An 18439-nucleotide genomic window follows, 5' to 3' on the forward strand; every position below is an offset into this window, starting at 1 on the left:
CCCGCTCCGCCCGCCTTCTCCTTCACTCGCCCGCGGCGGGGGCCGCCGGCACCGCCCCCGCCGGGCCCCGCTGCAGGCCCCGCCTCCTCAGGCCCCTCCCACCACGGCGCGCGCCGGCGGGGGCGCTCCCCGCCGGCCCGGCCGGCCAGGCGGCCAGAAGGCGGCCCTGGAAGGCAGCCGCACCCCAGACGCTCCTGGGGCGGCTGGCCCGGACTCAGACTCCGCCGCGGGCCCAGTTGCCGTCCTTTCGGCCCGCGAGCCCCTCGACCTGCACCTGGCCGCCCCCACCGGCGCCCAGCCCCGGCGCCGCCACCTGTGTGCCGGTGTGTCCCTCCACAGCTCCCTCCGACAAAAGCCCCCCCCCCACACCACCCCGCCCCTCTGGCGTGTCACCGCGGCCGGGTGCGGGAGCGGGATCGAGGGCAGGGGCCGCTTCCCCGGGCCTGCCGGCCACCAGGGGCGGGGTCCTGAGCTCGGCGGGGGCTGTGGGGGCAAGGGTGGCCTGGCCGGGGCTGAGGGGCCGTGGCGACTCAATGGTGGCTCCCAGTGGCTTCGGGCCAGCTGCTGTCGGGCAGGAGGGCCGGCCCGGGCTGCGGCCGGGCTGCGCCTAGCGCCGCGTGGGCGGGCAGGGCCGAGGCCCAAGGGACCGCGGGCCCCGGGCCCTGAAGCCTCCGGGGCCACGTGCCTGTGAGCGACGTGCGGGATCTTGGGCGGGGCGCCAAGCGCCGAAGGGTTTGCTGGGTCACGGCCGCCCTGGGCTGGGAGGTGGTCGCCAAACCCTCCGCCGCCGCCCGATACCCGAGACCTCCGTTCCCCCTGCCTGGGCGGGCGAGGGGGCCCTGCCGGGGCGGGCCGGCCGCCGGGCTGGCGTTAAGGCGCCAGCGCCAGCGAAAGTGGGCCTCAAGAGGCAGCCCGCGGCCCCCGCCCCCGTCTACGGCCATACCACCCTGAACGCGCCCGATCTCGTCTGATCTCGGAAGCTAAGCAGGGTCGGGCCTGGTTAGTACTTGGATGGGAGACCGCCTGGGAATACCGGGTGCTGTAGGCTTTTTGCCTCCCGCTCCGCCCGCCTTCTCCTTCACTCGCCCGCGGCGGGGGGGTGGGGGGTGGGGGTGGGGGTGGGGGGCAGCCGGCTCCGCCCCCGCCGAGCCCCGCTGCAGGCAGTAGTCAAGGTGGTTTGCCTGCCCGAGCAGGAAGCTTGGGCGATGGCAGAAGCGGGAAGAAACTCTTGAGCACAGGTTCTTGGGATCCACGGAGCAGCGCATGCACATGCGATGGCTGCCTACACAGCTGGCTTGCTTGTCTGTGGGGAAAGGCGAGATGGGTCAGGGCCTGGGTTCCTGAGGGGCTGAGAATCAAGGCAGGGATAGAAGAAAGGGGACAGGCCCACATCCCCTGAACCCACGCCGGCGCCCACTCACCTTTGTGGAAAATACGATTGAAAAGTGCCCGCAAGAATCTCTTCAGATGCCTCCAGAGTTGAGGGAAGAAGGGGAGGGGGGAGGCCGGGAGCAGGGTGAGCCCTGAAATCCAACCCTTGTCCGGTCACACCCCAGCAGCCCTCCCACCTCAGCCCCTTCAAGACCCCAGGGCTCCCCCAACCGCGCTGCACAGATCCTGCCCTGACCATAGTCACCACGTTGATCCCCACGTTGAGCAAGATGAAGCTGACCGGGATCAGAAGAATTGAGTATCCTTGCTCCTGGCATTTCCTGGGGATGGGGCCAGTGAACGGCTCGGCTCGGTAGTAGTTTCGCTCACCCATGGCCGTTGGTCCCAGGACTGCCTGGGCCCCCTGCCCTCCAGTTTTAACTGGGAGCCAGACTGGGTCATAATGGGGCAGGTGGTGAGGTCACAGTGAGGGAGGGGGATGAAAAGGAGGGCCCAGAGTGGCATTCCCTGGTAACCAGGGTCAGGTAAGCTGAGGCTGGACAGTCAAACAGGGCCCGGTGGCCGGCATACATCCCCTCGAGCGGTCATTCATTCGCTCACCGCCCGCTGACTCACTTGTTCAAATGACACATTGCGTCTCTTGGCCCCTCTTGAGACTAGGAAGACCTTGGCCTCAGAGGCCTGCTGAAGGCCTGGCTGGAGTCCAGAGCCTCAGCCTTCTTCATGCCCTTCACTGGGCCTGGAGCTGGACCTGCCCAGATGTGGAACCTCCCAGTTTGGAAGCAACTTCTTGTATGAGGCTCTCTGTGGACAGGGACAGCTGAGACACAGAGGAGGTGCCCAGAGACCAGGGGTTTGGAGTCTGCAGCTGCAGATGTACTTAGTGCATGGTATAGGACCAGGAGGGGCCTGCTGGCGGAACTGTGGCCACTAAACCAAAGGGACCCTCAGGCCAAGAAGGGGACACTGGCTTCTTATTGCAGGAAGCCAAGCGCAGGGACCCAGGCTGGCAGAAGGAGTGGCGCTTCCAAGCCACAGACCACCAATGTTTCCTGGACTCTGGCGCTCTTTATTCCTCTCTCCATGCCCTGCCGCCCCCTGCCCCTGCCCCCATTTGCTGCTGGTAAGTTCATTTTCCCAGTCTGGCTCCCGTGCAGAGAGGGCCTGGAGGCCGAGGTGGAAGGTAGCAGCGAGTTGGCCCGCGCTTGGCCCTCCTGCGGTTGCCGCTTCAGCACCAGACGGTCATACACCTGGTAGTTGGCATGGCCTCCCGGGTTCCGGCTGAGTGGCATGAAGGTGGGCGGGGGTGGAGGGTGCTCGGTAGCCTGGACGTCGGGCAGGAGGTGAGAGGGGCGGAGGAGCAGCGCTGAGCTGGGAGCCGGGGCCCGCTGGTCCGAGGCCTCGGCCAGTACCGTGAGGGAGGCGGAGGTGGCCACAGGGCGCCGCAAGGGCAGGATCTCAGCCCATTCGGCCGCCGGGTGCCGCACCTCGTGGGGATCGCGGGAGTAATCCAAGTGTCCCGTGGAGGGGTGCAGGCTGCGGTTGGACTCGCTGTGAGCACAGCTGGGGAGGCTACGTCTGTGGGCCGGTGGGGTGTCGCGCTACCAGGCTTCGGGCCGGTAGCCCCGAGGCACCAGAGCGGATGGAGGCTCAGAGCCCTCCAGACCCAGACTCCGCCGCGGGCCCAGTTGCCGTCCTTTCGGCCCGCGAGCCCCTCGACCTGCACCTGGCCGCCCCCACCGGCGCCCAGCCCCGGCGCCGCCACCTGTGTGCCGGTGTGTCCCTCCACAGCTCCCTCCGACAAAAGCCCCCACCACCACCACCCCGCCCCTCTGGCGTGTCACCGCGGCCGGGTGCGGGAGCGGGATCGAGGGCAGGGGCCGCTTCCGCGGGCCTGCCGGCCACCAGGGGCGGGGTCCTGAGCTCGGCGGGGGCTGTGGGGGCAAGGGTGGCCTGGCCGGGGCTGAGGGGCCGTGGCGACTCAATGGTGGCTCCCAGTGGCTTCGGGCCAGCTGCTGTCGGGCAGGAGGGCCGGCCCGGGCTGCGGCCGGGCTGCGCCTAGCGCCGCGTGGGCGGGCAGGGCCGAGGCCCAAGGGACCGCGGGCCCCGGGCCCTGAAGCCTCCGGGGCCACGTGCCTGTGAGCGACGTGCGGGATCTTGGGCGGGGCGCCAAGCGCCGAAGGGTTTGCTGGGTCACGGCCGCCCTGGGCTGGGAGGTGGTCGCCAAACCCTCCGCCGCCGCCCGATACCCGAGACCTCCGTTCCCCCTGCCTGGGCGGGCGAGGGGGCCCTGCCGGGGCGGGCCGGCCGCCGGGCTGGCGTTAAGGCGCCAGCGCCAGCGAAAGTGGGCCTCAAGAGGCAGCCCGCGGCCCCCGCCCCCGTCTACGGCCATACCACCCTGAACGCGCCCGATCTCGTCTGATCTCGGAAGCTAAGCAGGGTCGGGCCTGGTTAGTACTTGGATGGGAGACCGCCTGGGAATACCGGGTGCTGTAGGCTTTTTGCCTCCCGCTCCGCCCGCCTTCTCCTTCACTCGCCCGCGGCGGGGGCCGCCGGCACCGCCCCCGCCGGGCCCCGCTGCAGGCCCCGCCTCCTCAGGCCCCTCCCACCACGGCGCGCGCCGGCGGGGGCGCTCCCCGCCGGCCCGGCCGGCCAGGCGGCCAGAAGGCGGCCCTGGAAGGCAGCCGCACCCCAGACGCTCCTGGGGCGGCTGGCCCGGACTCAGACTCCGCCGCGGGCCCAGTTGCCGTCCTTTCGGCCCGCGAGCCCCTCGACCTGCACCTGGCCGCCCCCACCGGCGCCCAGCCCCGGCGCCGCCACCTGTGTGCCGGTGTGTCCCTCCACAGCTCCCTCCGACAAAAGCCCCCCCCCCACACCACCCCGCCCCTCTGGCGTGTCACCGCGGCCGGGTGCGGGAGCGGGATCGAGGGCAGGGGCCGCTTCCCCGGGCCTGCCGGCCACCAGGGGCGGGGTCCTGAGCTCGGCGGGGGCTGTGGGGGCAAGGGTGGCCTGGCCGGGGCTGAGGGGCCGTGGCGACTCAATGGTGGCTCCCAGTGGCTTCGGGCCAGCTGCTGTCGGGCAGGAGGGCCGGCCCGGGCTGCGGCCGGGCTGCGCCTAGCGCCGCGTGGGCGGGCAGGGCCGAGGCCCAAGGGACCGCGGGCCCCGGGCCCTGAAGCCTCCGGGGCCACGTGCCTGTGAGCGACGTGCGGGATCTTGGGCGGGGCGCCAAGCGCCGAAGGGTTTGCTGGGTCACGGCCGCCCTGGGCTGGGAGGTGGTCGCCAAACCCTCCGCCGCCGCCCGATACCCGAGACCTCCGTTCCCCCTGCCTGGGCGGGCGAGGGGGCCCTGCCGGGGCGGGCCGGCCGCCGGGCTGGCGTTAAGGCGCCAGCGCCAGCGAAAGTGGGCCTCAAGAGGCAGCCCGCGGCCCCCGCCCCCGTCTACGGCCATACCACCCTGAACGCGCCCGATCTCGTCTGATCTCGGAAGCTAAGCAGGGTCGGGCCTGGTTAGTACTTGGATGGGAGACCGCCTGGGAATACCGGGTGCTGTAGGCTTTTTGCCTCCCGCTCCGCCCGCCTTCTCCTTCACTCGCCCGCGGCGGGGGGGTGGGGGGTGGGGGTGGGGGTGGGGGGCAGCCGGCTCCGCCCCCGCCGAGCCCCGCTGCAGGCAGTAGTCAAGGTGGTTTGCCTGCCCGAGCAGGAAGCTTGGGCGATGGCAGAAGCGGGAAGAAACTCTTGAGCACAGGTTCTTGGGATCCACGGAGCAGCGCATGCACATGCGATGGCTGCCTACACAGCTGGCTTGCTTGTCTGTGGGGAAAGGCGAGATGGGTCAGGGCCTGGGTTCCTGAGGGGCTGAGAATCAAGGCAGGGATAGAAGAAAGGGGACAGGCCCACATCCCCTGAACCCACGCCGGCGCCCACTCACCTTTGTGGAAAATACGATTGAAAAGTGCCCGCAAGAATCTCTTCAGATGCCTCCAGAGTTGAGGGAAGAAGGGGAGGGGGGAGGCCGGGAGCAGGGTGAGCCCTGAAATCCAACCCTTGTCCGGTCACACCCCAGCAGCCCTCCCACCTCAGCCCCTTCAAGACCCCAGGGCTCCCCCAACCGCGCTGCACAGATCCTGCCCTGACCATAGTCACCACGTTGATCCCCACGTTGAGCAAGATGAAGCTGACCGGGATCAGAAGAATTGAGTATCCTTGCTCCTGGCATTTCCTGGGGATGGGGCCAGTGAACGGCTCGGCTCGGTAGTAGTTTCGCTCACCCATGGCCGTTGGTCCCAGGACTGCCTGGGCCCCCTGCCCTCCAGTTTTAACTGGGAGCCAGACTGGGTCATAATGGGGCAGGTGGTGAGGTCACAGTGAGGGAGGGGGATGAAAAGGAGGGCCCAGAGTGGCATTCCCTGGTAACCAGGGTCAGGTAAGCTGAGGCTGGACAGTCAAACAGGGCCCGGTGGCCGGCATACATCCCCTCGAGCGGTCATTCATTCGCTCACCGCCCGCTGACTCACTTGTTCAAATGACACATTGCGTCTCTTGGCCCCTCTTGAGACTAGGAAGACCTTGGCCTCAGAGGCCTGCTGAAGGCCTGGCTGGAGTCCAGAGCCTCAGCCTTCTTCATGCCCTTCACTGGGCCTGGAGCTGGACCTGCCCAGATGTGGAACCTCCCAGTTTGGAAGCAACTTCTTGTATGAGGCTCTCTGTGGACAGGGACAGCTGAGACACAGAGGAGGTGCCCAGAGACCAGGGGTTTGGAGTCTGCAGCTGCAGATGTACTTAGTGCATGGTATAGGACCAGGAGGGGCCTGCTGGCGGAACTGTGGCCACTAAACCAAAGGGACCCTCAGGCCAAGAAGGGGACACTGGCTTCTTATTGCAGGAAGCCAAGCGCAGGGACCCAGGCTGGCAGAAGGAGTGGCGCTTCCAAGCCACAGACCACCAATGTTTCCTGGACTCTGGCGCTCTTTATTCCTCTCTCCATGCCCTGCCGCCCCCTGCCCCTGCCCCCATTTGCTGCTGGTAAGTTCATTTTCCCAGTCTGGCTCCCGTGCAGAGAGGGCCTGGAGGCCGAGGTGGAAGGTAGCAGCGAGTTGGCCCGCGCTTGGCCCTCCTGCGGTTGCCGCTTCAGCACCAGACGGTCATACACCTGGTAGTTGGCATTGCCTCCCGGGTTCCGGCTGAGTGGCATGAAGGTGGGCGGGGGTGGAGGGTGCTCGGTAGCCTGGACGTCGGGCAGGAGGTGAGAGGGGCGGAGGAGCAGCGCTGAGCTGGGAGCCGGGGCCCGCTGGTCCGAGGCCTCGGCCAGTACCGTGAGGGAGGCGGAGGTGGCCACAGGGCGCCGCAAGGGCAGGATCTCAGCCCATTCGGCCGCCGGGTGCCGCACCTCGTGGGGATCGCGGGAGTAATCCAAGTGTCCCGTGGAGGGGTGCGGGCTGCGGTTGGACTCGCTGTGAGCACAGCTGGGGAGGCTACGTCTGTGGGCCGGTGGGGTGTCGCGCTACCAGGCTTCGGGCCGGTAGCCCCGAGGCACCAGAGCGGATGGAGGCTCAGAGCCCTCCAGACCCAGACTCCGCCGCGGGCCCAGTTGCCGTCCTTTCGGCCCGCGAGCCCCTCGACCTGCACCTGGCCGCCCCCACCGGCGCCCAGCCCCGGCGCCGCCACCTGTGTGCCGGTGTGTCCCTCCACAGCTCCCTCCGACAGAAGCCCCCCCCCACACCACCCCGCCCCTCTGGCGTGTCACCGCGGCCGGGTGCGGGAGCGGGATCGAGGGCAGGGGCCGCTTCCCCGGGCCTGCCGGCCACCAGGGGCGGGGTCCTGAGCTCGGCGGGGGCTGTGGGGGCAAGGGTGGCCTGGCCGGGGCTGAGGGGCCGTGGCGACTCAATGGTGGCTCCCAGTGGCTTCGGGCCAGCTGCTGTCGGGCAGGAGGGCCGGCCCGGGCTGCGGCCGGGCTGCGCCTAGCGCCGCGTGGGCGGGCAGGGCCGAGGCCCAAGGGACCGCGGGCCCCGGGCCCTGAAGCCTCCGGGGCCACGTGCCTGTGAGCGACGTGCGGGATCTTGGGCGGGGCGCCAAGCGCCGAAGGGTTTGCTGGGTCACGGCCGCCCTGGGCTGGGAGGTGGTCGCCAAACCCTCCGCCGCCGCCCGATACCCGAGACCTCCGTTCCCCCTGCCTGGGCGGGCGAGGGGGCCCTGCCGGGGCGGGCCGGCCGCCGGGCTGGCGTTAAGGCGCCAGCGCCAGCGAAAGTGGGCCTCAAGAGGCAGCCCGCGGCCCCCGCCCCCGTCTACGGCCATACCACCCTGAACGCGCCCGATCTCGTCTGATCTCGGAAGCTAAGCAGGGTCGGGCCTGGTTAGTACTTGGATGGGAGACCGCCTGGGAATACCGGGTGCTGTAGGCTTTTTGCCTCCCGCTCCGCCCGCCTTCTCCTTCACTCGCCCGCGGCGGGGGCCGCCGGCACCGCCCCCGCCGGGCCCCGCTGCAGGCCCCGCCTCCTCAGGCCCCTCCCACCACGGCGCGCGCCGGCGGGGGCGCTCCCCGCCGGCCCGGCCGGCCAGGCGGCCAGAAGGCGGCCCTGGAAGGCAGCCGCACCCCAGACGCTCCTGGGGCGGCTGGCCCGGACTCAGACTCCGCCGCGGGCCCAGTTGCCGTCCTTTCGGCCCGCGAGCCCCTCGACCTGCACCTGGCCGCCCCCACCGGCGCCCAGCCCCGGCGCCGCCACCTGTGTGCCGGTGTGTCCCTCCACAGCTCCCTCCGACAAAAGCCCCCCCCCCACACCACCCCGCCCCTCTGGCGTGTCACCGCGGCCGGGTGCGGGAGCGGGATCGAGGGCAGGGGCCGCTTCCCCGGGCCTGCCGGCCACCAGGGGCGGGGTCCTGAGCTCGGCGGGGGCTGTGGGGGCAAGGGTGGCCTGGCCGGGGCTGAGGGGCCGTGGCGACTCAATGGTGGCTCCCAGTGGCTTCGGGCCAGCTGCTGTCGGGCAGGAGGGCCGGCCCGGGCTGCGGCCGGGCTGCGCCTAGCGCCGCGTGGGCGGGCAGGGCCGAGGCCCAAGGGACCGCGGGCCCCGGGCCCTGAAGCCTCCGGGGCCACGTGCCTGTGAGCGACGTGCGGGATCTTGGGCGGGGCGCCAAGCGCCGAAGGGTTTGCTGGGTCACGGCCGCCCTGGGCTGGGAGGTGGTCGCCAAACCCTCCGCCGCCGCCCGATACCCGAGACCTCCGTTCCCCCTGCCTGGGCGGGCGAGGGGGCCCTGCCGGGGCGGGCCGGCCGCCGGGCTGGCGTTAAGGCGCCAGCGCCAGCGAAAGTGGGCCTCAAGAGGCAGCCCGCGGCCCCCGCCCCCGTCTACGGCCATACCACCCTGAACGCGCCCGATCTCGTCTGATCTCGGAAGCTAAGCAGGGTCGGGCCTGGTTAGTACTTGGATGGGAGACCGCCTGGGAATACCGGGTGCTGTAGGCTTTTTGCCTCCCGCTCCGCCCGCCTTCTCCTTCACTCGCCCGCGGCGGGGGGGTGGGGGGTGGGGGTGGGGGTGGGGGGCAGCCGGCTCCGCCCCCGCCGAGCCCCGCTGCAGGCAGTAGTCAAGGTGGTTTGCCTGCCCGAGCAGGAAGCTTGGGCGATGGCAGAAGCGGGAAGAAACTCTTGAGCACAGGTTCTTGGGATCCACGGAGCAGCGCATGCACATGCGATGGCTGCCTACACAGCTGGCTTGCTTGTCTGTGGGGAAAGGCGAGATGGGTCAGGGCCTGGGTTCCTGAGGGGCTGAGAATCAAGGCAGGGATAGAAGAAAGGGGACAGGCCCACATCCCCTGAACCCACGCCGGCGCCCACTCACCTTTGTGGAAAATACGATTGAAAAGTGCCCGCAAGAATCTCTTCAGATGCCTCCAGAGTTGAGGGAAGAAGGGGAGGGGGGAGGCCGGGAGCAGGGTGAGCCCTGAAATCCAACCCTTGTCCGGTCACACCCCAGCAGCCCTCCCACCTCAGCCCCTTCAAGACCCCAGGGCTCCCCCAACCGCGCTGCACAGATCCTGCCCTGACCATAGTCACCACGTTGATCCCCACGTTGAGCAAGATGAAGCTGACCGGGATCAGAAGAATTGAGTATCCTTGCTCCTGGCATTTCCTGGGGATGGGGCCAGTGAACGGCTCGGCTCGGTAGTAGTTTCGCTCACCCATGGCCGTTGGTCCCAGGACTGCCTGGGCCCCCTGCCCTCCAGTTTTAACTGGGAGCCAGACTGGGTCATAATGGGGCAGGTGGTGAGGTCACAGTGAGGGAGGGGGATGAAAAGGAGGGCCCAGAGTGGCATTCCCTGGTAACCAGGGTCAGGTAAGCTGAGGCTGGACAGTCAAACAGGGCCCGGTGGCCGGCATACATCCCCTCGAGCGGTCATTCATTCGCTCACCGCCCGCTGACTCACTTGTTCAAATGACACATTGCGTCTCTTGGCCCCTCTTGAGACTAGGAAGACCTTGGCCTCAGAGGCCTGCTGAAGGCCTGGCTGGAGTCCAGAGCCTCAGCCTTCTTCATGCCCTTCACTGGGCCTGGAGCTGGACCTGCCCAGATGTGGAACCTCCCAGTTTGGAAGCAACTTCTTGTATGAGGCTCTCTGTGGACAGGGACAGCTGAGACACAGAGGAGGTGCCCAGAGACCAGGGGTTTGGAGTCTGCAGCTGCAGATGTACTTAGTGCATGGTATAGGACCAGGAGGGGCCTGCTGGCGGAACTGTGGCCACTAAACCAAAGGGACCCTCAGGCCAAGAAGGGGACACTGGCTTCTTATTGCAGGAAGCCAAGCGCAGGGACCCAGGCTGGCAGAAGGAGTGGCGCTTCCAAGCCACAGACCACCAATGTTTCCTGGACTCTGGCGCTCTTTATTCCTCTCTCCATGCCCTGCCGCCCCCTGCCCCTGCCCCCATTTGCTGCTGGTAAGTTCATTTTCCCAGTCTGGCTCCCGTGCAGAGAGGGCCTGGAGGCCGAGGTGGAAGGTAGCAGCGAGTTGGCCCGCGCTTGGCCCTCCTGCGGTTGCCGCTTCAGCACCAGACGGTCATACACCTGGTAGTTGGCATTGCCTCCCGGGTTCCGGCTGAGTGGCATGAAGGTGGGCGGGGGTGGAGGGTGCTCGGTAGCCTGGACGTCGGGCAGGAGGTGAGAGGGGCGGAGGAGCAGCGCTGAGCTGGGAGCCGGGGCCCGCTGGTCCGAGGCCTCGGCCAGTACCGTGAGGGAGGCGGAGGTGGCCACAGGGCGCCGCAAGGGCAGGATCTCAGCCCATTCGGCCGCCGGGTGCCGCACCTCGTGGGGATCGCGGGAGTAATCCAAGTGTCCCGTGGAGGGGTGCGGGCTGCGGTTGGACTCGCTGTGAGCACAGCTGGGGAGGCTACGTCTGTGGGCCGGTGGGGTGTCGCGCTACCAGGCTTCGGGCCGGTAGCCCCGAGGCACCAGAGCGGATGGAGGCTCAGAGCCCTCCAGACCCAGACTCCGCCGCGGGCCCAGTTGCCGTCCTTTCGGCCCGCGAGCCCCTCGACCTGCACCTGGCCGCCCCCACCGGCGCCCAGCCCCGGCGCCGCCACCTGTGTGCCGGTGTGTCCCTCCACAGCTCCCTCCGACAGAAGCCCCCCCACACACCACCCCGCCCCTCTGGCGTGTCACCGCGGCCGGGTGCGGGAGCGGGATCGAGGGCAGGGGCCGCTTCCCCGGGCCTGCCGGCCACCAGGGGCGGGGTCCTGAGCTCGGCGGGGGCTGTGGGGGCAAGGGTGGCCTGGCCGGGGCTGAGGGGCCGTGGCGACTCAATGGTGGCTCCCAGTGGCTTCGGGCCAGCTGCTGTCGGGCAGGAGGGCCGGCCCGGGCTGCGGCCGGGCTGCGCCTAGCGCCGCGTGGGCGGGCAGGGCCGAGGCCCAAGGGACCGCGGGCCCCGGGCCCTGAAGCCTCCGGGGCCACGTGCCTGTGAGCGACGTGCGGGATCTTGGGCGGGGCGCCAAGCGCCGAAGGGTTTGCTGGGTCACGGCCGCCCTGGGCTGGGAGGTGGTCGCCAAACCCTCCGCCGCCGCCCGATACCCGAGACCTCCGTTCCCCCTGCCTGGGCGGGCGAGGGGGCCCTGCCGGGGCGGGCCGGCCGCCGGGCTGGCGTTAAGGCGCCAGCGCCAGCGAAAGTGGGCCTCAAGAGGCAGCCCGCGGCCCCCGCCCCCGTCTACGGCCATACCACCCTGAACGCGCCCGATCTCGTCTGATCTCGGAAGCTAAGCAGGGTCGGGCCTGGTTAGTACTTGGATGGGAGACCGCCTGGGAATACCGGGTGCTGTAGGCTTTTTGCCTCCCGCTCCGCCCGCCTTCTCCTTCACTCGCCCGCGGCGGGGGGGTGGGGGGTGGGGGTGGGGGTGGGGGGCAGCCGGCTCCGCCCCCGCCGAGCCCCGCTGCAGGCAGTAGTCAAGGTGGTTTGCCTGCCCGAGCAGGAAGCTTGGGCGATGGCAGAAGCGGGAAGAAACTCTTGAGCACAGGTTCTTGGGATCCACGGAGCAGCGCATGCACATGCGATGGCTGCCTACACAGCTGGCTTGCTTGTCTGTGGGGAAAGGCGAGATGGGTCAGGGCCTGGGTTCCTGAGGGGCTGAGAATCAAGGCAGGGATAGAAGAAAGGGGACAGGCCCACATCCCCTGAACCCACGCCGGCGCCCACTCACCTTTGTGGAAAATACGATTGAAAAGTGCCCGCAAGAATCTCTTCAGATGCCTCCAGAGTTGAGGGAAGAAGGGGAGGGGGGAGGCCGGGAGCAGGGTGAGCCCTGAAATCCAACCCTTGTCCGGTCACACCCCAGCAGCCCTCCCACCTCAGCCCCTTCAAGACCCCAGGGCTCCCCCAACCGCGCTGCACAGATCCTGCCCTGACCATAGTCACCACGTTGATCCCCACGTTGAGCAAGATGAAGCTGACCGGGATCAGAAGAATTGAGTATCCTTGCTCCTGGCATTTCCTGGGGATGGGGCCAGTGAACGGCTCGGCTCGGTAGTAGTTTCGCTCACCCATGGCCGTTGGTCCCAGGACTGCCTGGGCCCCCTGCCCTCCAGTTTTAACTGGGAGCCAGACTGGGTCATAATGGGGCAGGTGGTGAGGTCACAGTGAGGGAGGGGGATGAAAAGGAGGGCCCAGAGTGGCATTCCCTGGTAACCAGGGTCAGGTAAGCTGAGGCTGGACAGTCAAACAGGGCCCGGTGGCCGGCATACATCCCCTCGAGCGGTCATTCATTCGCTCACCGCCCGCTGACTCACTTGTTCAAATGACACATTGCGTCTCTTGGCCCCTCTTGAGACTAGGAAGACCTTGGCCTCAGAGGCCTGCTGAAGGCCTGGCTGGAGTCCAGAGCCTCAGCCTTCTTCATGCCCTTCACTGGGCCTGGAGCTGGACCTGCCCAGATGTGGAACCTCCCAGTTTGGAAGCAACTTCTTGTATGAGGCTCTCTGTGGACAGGGACAGCTGAGACACAGAGGAGGTGCCCAGAGACCAGGGGTTTGGAGTCTGCAGCTGCAGATGTACTTAGTGCATGGTATAGGACCAGGAGGGGCCTGCTGGCGGAACTGTGGCCACTAAACCAAAGGGACCCTCAGGCCAAGAAGGGGACACTGGCTTCTTATTGCAGGAAGCCAAGCGCAGGGACCCAGGCTGGCAGAAGGAGTGGCGCTTCCAAGCCACAGACCACCAATGTTTCCTGGACTCTGGCGCTCTTTATTCCTCTCTCCATGCCCTGCCGCCCCCTGCCCCTGCCCCCATTTGCTGCTGGTAAGTTCATTTTCCCAGTCTGGCTCCCGTGCAGAGAGGGCCTGGAGGCCGAGGTGGAAGGTAGCAGCGAGTTGGCCCGCGCTTGGCCCTCCTGCGGTTGCCGCTTCAGCACCAGACGGTCATACACCTGGTAGTTGGCATTGCCTCCCGGGTTCCGGCTGAGTGGCATGAAGGTGGGCGGGGGTGGAGGGTGCTCGGTAGCCTGGACGTCGGGCAGGAGGTGAGAGGGGCGGAGGAGCAGCGCTGAGCTGGGAGCCGGGGCCCGCTGGTCCGAGGCCTCGGCCAGTACCGTGAGGGAGGCGGAGGTGGCCACAGGGCGCCGCAAGGGCAGGATCTCAGCCCATTCGGCCGCCGGGTGCCGCACCTCGTGGGGATCGCGGGAGTAATCCAAGTGTCCCGTGGAGGGGTGCGGGCTGCGGTTGGACTCGCTGTGAGCACAGCTGGGGAGGCTACGTCTGTGGGCCGGTGGGGTGTCGCGCTACCAGGCTTCGGGCCGGTAGCCCCGAGGCACCAGAGCGGATGGAGGCTCAGAGCCCTCCAGACCCAGACTCCGCCGCGGGCCCAGTTGCCGTCCTTTCGGCCCGCGAGCCCCTCGACCTGCACCTGGCCGCCCCCACCGGCGCCCAGCCCCGGCGCCGCCACCTGTGTGCCGGTGTGTCCCTCCACAGCTCCCTCCGACAGAAGCCCCCCCACACACCACCCCGCCCCTCTGGCGTGTCACCGCGGCCGGGTGCGGGAGCGGGATCGAGGGCAGGGGCCGCTTCCCCGGGCCTGCCGGCCACCAGGGGCGGGGTCCTGAGCTCGGCGGGGGCTGTGGGGGCAAGGGTGGCCTGGCCGGGGCTGAGGGGCCGTGGCGACTCAATGGTGGCTCCCAGTGGCTTCGGGCCAGCTGCTGTCGGGCAGGAGGGCCGGCCCGGGCTGCGGCCGGGCTGCGCCTAGCGCCGCGTGGGCGGGCAGGGCCGAGGCCCAAGGGACCGCGGGCCCCGGGCCCTGAAGCCTCCGGGGCCACGTGCCTGTGAGCGACGTGCGGGATCTTGGGCGGGGCGCCAAGCGCCGAAGGGTTTGCTGGGTCACGGCCGCCCTGGGCTGGGAGGTGGTCGCCAAACCCTCCGCCGCCGCCCGATACCCGAGACCTCCGTTCCCCCTGCCTGGGCGGGCGAGGGGGCCCTGCCGGGGCGGGCCGGCCGCCGGGCTGGCGTTAAGGCGCCAGCGCCAGCGAAAGTGGGCCTCAAGAGGCAGCCCGCGGCCCCCGCCCCCGTCTACGGCCATACCACCCTGAACGCGCCCGATCTCGTCTGATCTCGGAAGCTAAGCAGGGTCGGGCCTGGTTAGTACTTGGATGGGAGACCGCCTGGGAATACCGGGTGCTGTAGGCTTTTTGCCTCCCGCTCCGCCCGCCTTCTCCTTCACTCGCCCGCGGCGGGGGCCGCCGGCACCGCCCCCGCCGGGCCCCGCTGCAGGCCCCGCCTCCTCAGGCCCCTCCCACCACGGCGCGCGCCGGCGGGGGCGCTCCCCGCCGGCCCGGCCGGCCAGGCGGCCAGAAGGCGGCCCTGGAAGGCAGCCGCACCCCAGACGCTCCTGGGGCGGCTGGCCCGGACTCAGACTCCGCCGCGGGCCCAGTTGCCGTCCTTTCGGCCCGCGAGCCCCTCGACCTGCACCTGGCCGCCCCCACCGGCGCCCAGCCCCGGCGCCGCCACCTGTGTGCCGGTGTGTCCCTCCACAGCTCCCTCCGACAAAAGCCCCCCCCCCACACCACCCCGCCCCTCTGGCGTGTCACCGCGGCCGGGTGCGGGAGCGGGATCGAGGGCAGGGGCCGCTTCCCCGGGCCTGCCGGCCACCAGGGGCGGGGTCCTGAGCTCGGCGGGGGCTGTGGGGGCAAGGGTGGCCTGGCCGGGGCTGAGGGGCCGTGGCGACTCAATGGTGGCTCCCAGTGGCTTCGGGCCAGCTGCTGTCGGGCAGGAGGGCCGGCCCGGGCTGCGGCCGGGCTGCGCCTAGCGCCGCGTGGGCGGGCAGGGCCGAGGCCCAAGGGACCGCGGGCCCCGGGCCCTGAAGCCTCCGGGGCCACGTGCCTGTGAGCGACGTGCGGGATCTTGGGCGGGGCGCCAAGCGCCGAAGGGTTTGCTGGGTCACGGCCGCCCTGGGCTGGGAGGTGGTCGCCAAACCCTCCGCCGCCGCCCGATACCCGAGACCTCCGTTCCCCCTGCCTGGGCGGGCGAGGGGGCCCTGCCGGGGCGGGCCGGCCGCCGGGCTGGCGTTAAGGCGCCAGCGCCAGCGAAAGTGGGCCTCAAGAGGCAGCCCGCGGCCCCCGCCCCCGTCTACGGCCATACCACCCTGAACGCGCCCGATCTCGTCTGATCTCGGAAGCTAAGCAGGGTCGGGCCTGGTTAGTACTTGGATGGGAGACCGCCTGGGAATACCGGGTGCTGTAGGCTTTTTGCCTCCCGCTCCGCCCGCCTTCTCCTTCACTCGCCCGCGGCGGGGGGGTGGGGGGTGGGGGTGGGGGTGGGGGGCAGCCGGCTCCGCCCCCGCCGAGCCCCGCTGCAGGCAGTAGTCAAGGTGGTTTGCCTGCCCGAGCAGGAAGCTTGGGCGATGGCAGAAGCGGGAAGAAACTCTTGAGCACAGGTTCTTGGGATCCACGGAGCAGCGCATGCACATGCGATGGCTGCCTACACAGCTGGCTTGCTTGTCTGTGGGGAAAGGCGAGATGGGTCAGGGCCTGGGTTCCTGAGGGGCTGAGAATCAAGGCAGGGATAGAAGAAAGGGGACAGGCCCACATCCCCTGAACCCACGCCGGCGCCCACTCACCTTTGTGGAAAATACGATTGAAAAGTGCCCGCAAGAATCTCTTCAGATGCCTCCAGAGTTGAGGGAAGAAGGGGAGGGGGGAGGCCGGGAGCAGGGTGAGCCCTGAAATCCAACCCTTGTCCGGTCACACCCCAGCAGCCCTCCCACCTCAGCCCCTTCAAGACCCCAGGGCTCCCCCAACCGCGCTGCACAGATCCTGCCCTGACCATAGTCACCACGTTGATCCCCACGTTGAGCAAGATGAAGCTGACCGGGATCAGAAGAATTGAGTATCCTTGCTCCTGGCATTTCCTGGGGATGGGGCCAGTGAACGGCTCGGCTCGGTAGTAGTTTCGCTCACCCATGGCCGTTGGTCCCAGGACTGCCTGGGCCCCCTGCCCTCCAGTTTTAACTGGGAGCCAGACTGGGTCATAATGGGGCAGGTGGTGAGGTCACAGTGAGGGAGGGGGATGAAAAGGAGGGCCCAGAGTGGCATTCCCTGGTAACCAGGGTCAGGTAAGCTGAGGCTGGACAGTCAAACAGGGCCCGGTGGCCGGCATACATCCCCTCGAGCGGTCATTCATTCGCTCACCGCCCGCTGACTCACTTGTTCAAATGACACATTGCGTCTCTTGGCCCCTCTTGAGACTAGGAAGACCTTGGCCTCAGAGGCCTGCTGAAGGCCTGGCTGGAGTCCAGAGCCTCAGCCTTCTTCATGCCCTTCACTGGGCCTGGAGCTGGACCTGCCCAGATGTGGAACCTCCCAGTTTGGAAGCAACTTCTTGTATGAGGCTCTCTGTGGACAGGGACAGCTGAGACACAGAGGAGGTGCCCAGAGACCAGGGGTTTGGAGTCTGCAGCTGCAGATGTACTTAGTGCATGGTATAGGACCAGGAGGGGCCTGCTGGCGGAACTGTGGCCACTAAACCAAAGGGACCCTCAGGCCAAGAAGGGGACACTGGCTTCTTATTGCAGGAAGCCAAGCGCAGGGACCCAGGCTGGCAGAAGGAGTGGCGCTTCCAAGCCACAGACCACCAATGTTTCCTGGACTCTGGCGCTCTTTATTCCTCTCTCCATGCCCTGCCGCCCCCTGCCCCTGCCCCCATTTGCTGCTGGTAAGTTCATTTTCCCAGTCTGGCTCCCGTGCAGAGAGGGCCTGGAGGCCGAGGTGGAAGGTAGCAGCGAGTTGGCCCGCGCTTGGCCCTCCTGCGGTTGCCGCTTCAGCACCAGACGGTCATACACCTGGTAGTTGGCATGGCCTCCCGGGTTCCGGCTGAGTGGCATGAAGGTGGGCGGGGGTGGAGGGTGCTCGGTAGCCTGGACGTCGGGCAGGAGGTGAGAGGGGCGGAGGAGCAGCGCTGAGCTGGGAGCCGGGGCCCGCTGGTCCGAGGCCTCGGCCAGTACCGTGAGGGAGGCGGAGGTGGCCACAGGGCGCCGCAAGGGCAGGATCTCAGCCCATTCGGCCGCCGGGTGCCGCACCTCGTGGGGATCGCGGGAGTAATCCAAGTGTCCCGTGGAGGGGTGCGGGCTGCGGTTGGACTCGCTGTGAGCACAGCTGGGGAGGCTACGTCTGTGGGCCGGTGGGGTGTCGCGCTACCAGGCTTCGGGCCGGTAGCCCCGAGGCACCAGAGCGGATGGAGGCTCAGAGCCCTCCAGACCCAGACTCCGCCGCGGGCCCAGTTGCCGTCCTTTCGGCCCGCGAGCCCCTCGACCTGCACCTGGCCGCCCCCACCGGCGCCCAGCCCCGGCGCCGCCACCTGTGTGCCGGTGTGTCCCTCCACAGCTCCCTCCGACAAAAGCCCCCACCACCACCACCCCGCCCCTCTGGCGTGTCACCGCGGCCGGGTGCGGGAGCGGGATCGAGGGCAGGGGCCGCTTCCGCGGGCCTGCCGGCCACCAGGGGCGGGGTCCTGAGCTCGGCGGGGGCTGTGGGGGCAAGGGTGGCCTGGCCGGGGCTGAGGGGCCGTGGCGACTCAATGGTGGCTCCCAGTGGCTTCGGGCCAGCTGCTGTCGGGCAGGAGGGCCGGCCCGGGCTGCGGCCGGGCTGCGCCTAGCGCCGCGTGGGCGGGCAGGGCCGAGGCCCAAGGGACCGCGGGCCCCGGGCCCTGAAGCCTCCGGGGCCACGTGCCTGTGAGCGACGTGCGGGATCTTGGGCGGGGCGCCAAGCGCCGAAGGGTTTGCTGGGTCACGGCCGCCCTGGGCTGGGAGGTGGTCGCCAAACCCTCCGCCGCCGCCCGATACCCGAGACCTCCGTTCCCCCTGCCTGGGCGGGCGAGGGGGCCCTGCCGGGGCGGGCCGGCCGCCGGGCTGGCGTTAAGGCGCCAGCGCCAGCGAAAGTGGGCCTCAAGAGGCAGCCCGCGGCCCCCGCCCCCGTCTACGGCCATACCACCCTGAACGCGCCCGATCTCGTCTGATCTCGGAAGCTAAGCAGGGTCGGGCCTGGTTAGTACTTGGATGGGAGACCGCCTGGGAATACCGGGTGCTGTAGGCTTTTTGCCT

The 18439-nt window shown here is 69.2% G+C and overlaps 9 non-coding genes across 9 annotated transcripts; all 9 read left to right on the plus strand.

The window, feature by feature from the left end:
• Positions 1 to 929: 929 nt before the first annotated feature.
• LOC132512181 (5S ribosomal RNA) lies at positions 930 to 1048 on the plus strand. The gene has a single exon (XR_009537917.1). It is a non-coding gene; the product is annotated as a 5S ribosomal RNA (ribosomal RNA).
• A 2724-nt stretch (positions 1049 to 3772) lies between these two features.
• LOC132512182 (5S ribosomal RNA) lies at positions 3773 to 3891 on the plus strand. Its single transcript, XR_009537918.1, has one exon. It is a non-coding gene; the product is annotated as a 5S ribosomal RNA (ribosomal RNA).
• Positions 3892 to 4828: 937 nt separating this feature from the next.
• On the plus strand, positions 4829 to 4947 carry LOC132512183 (5S ribosomal RNA). Its single transcript, XR_009537919.1, has one exon. It is a non-coding gene; the product is annotated as a 5S ribosomal RNA (ribosomal RNA).
• Positions 4948 to 7671: 2724 nt separating this feature from the next.
• On the plus strand, positions 7672 to 7790 carry LOC132512184 (5S ribosomal RNA). The gene has a single exon (XR_009537920.1). It is a non-coding gene; the product is annotated as a 5S ribosomal RNA (ribosomal RNA).
• A 937-nt stretch (positions 7791 to 8727) lies between these two features.
• Positions 8728 to 8846, plus strand: LOC132512185 (5S ribosomal RNA). The gene has a single exon (XR_009537921.1). It is a non-coding gene; the product is annotated as a 5S ribosomal RNA (ribosomal RNA).
• A 2724-nt stretch (positions 8847 to 11570) lies between these two features.
• LOC132512186 (5S ribosomal RNA) lies at positions 11571 to 11689 on the plus strand. The gene has a single exon (XR_009537922.1). It is a non-coding gene; the product is annotated as a 5S ribosomal RNA (ribosomal RNA).
• Positions 11690 to 14413: 2724 nt separating this feature from the next.
• On the plus strand, positions 14414 to 14532 carry LOC132512188 (5S ribosomal RNA). Its single transcript, XR_009537924.1, has one exon. It is a non-coding gene; the product is annotated as a 5S ribosomal RNA (ribosomal RNA).
• Positions 14533 to 15469: 937 nt separating this feature from the next.
• On the plus strand, positions 15470 to 15588 carry LOC132512189 (5S ribosomal RNA). Its single transcript, XR_009537925.1, has one exon. It is a non-coding gene; the product is annotated as a 5S ribosomal RNA (ribosomal RNA).
• Positions 15589 to 18312: 2724 nt separating this feature from the next.
• LOC132512190 (5S ribosomal RNA) lies at positions 18313 to 18431 on the plus strand. The gene has a single exon (XR_009537926.1). It is a non-coding gene; the product is annotated as a 5S ribosomal RNA (ribosomal RNA).
• The last annotated feature ends 8 nt before the right edge of the window (positions 18432 to 18439 follow it).

The sequence above is a fragment of the Lagenorhynchus albirostris genome, chromosome 20 (assembly GCF_949774975.1).
Source record: "Lagenorhynchus albirostris chromosome 20, mLagAlb1.1, whole genome shotgun sequence".
NCBI lineage: Eukaryota > Metazoa > Chordata > Mammalia > Artiodactyla > Delphinidae > Lagenorhynchus > Lagenorhynchus albirostris.